The sequence below is a fragment of the Triticum dicoccoides genome, chromosome 7B, assembly GCF_002162155.2.
Source record: "Triticum dicoccoides isolate Atlit2015 ecotype Zavitan chromosome 7B, WEW_v2.0, whole genome shotgun sequence".
Lineage (NCBI taxonomy): Eukaryota > Viridiplantae > Streptophyta > Magnoliopsida > Poales > Poaceae > Triticum > Triticum dicoccoides.
Genome location: NC_041393.1, coordinates 123,775,805 through 123,776,242, shown reverse-complemented (window position 1 = coordinate 123,776,242; position 438 = coordinate 123,775,805).

Here is a 438-nt window from a genome sequence, read left to right as displayed (position 1 = left end):
GGCTGTTTCTTGACTTGCACTCCAAGCTCTCTGGATCACGTTCGTTCCAAAAATCACGCTCCCGAAGGTTTCATTCCGTTTGGACTCCGTTTGATATTTCATTTCTTCGAAATATTGAAATAGGCAAAAAAAAACAGCAATACGGGCTGGGCCTCCGGTTAGTAGGTTAGTCCCAAAAATGATATAAATGTGTAAAATAAAGCCCATAAACATCCAAAAGAGGTAATATAATATCATGGAACAATCAAAAATTATAGATACATTGGAGACGTATCAAGCATCCCCAAGCTTAATTCCTGCTCGTCCTCAAGTAGGTAAATGATAAAAAAGAAATTTTTGATGTGGAATGCTACCTAGCATAATTCTCAATGTAATTTTCTTTATTGTGGCATGAATGCTCAGACCCAAATGATTCAAAATAAAAGCTTAGAAAACATA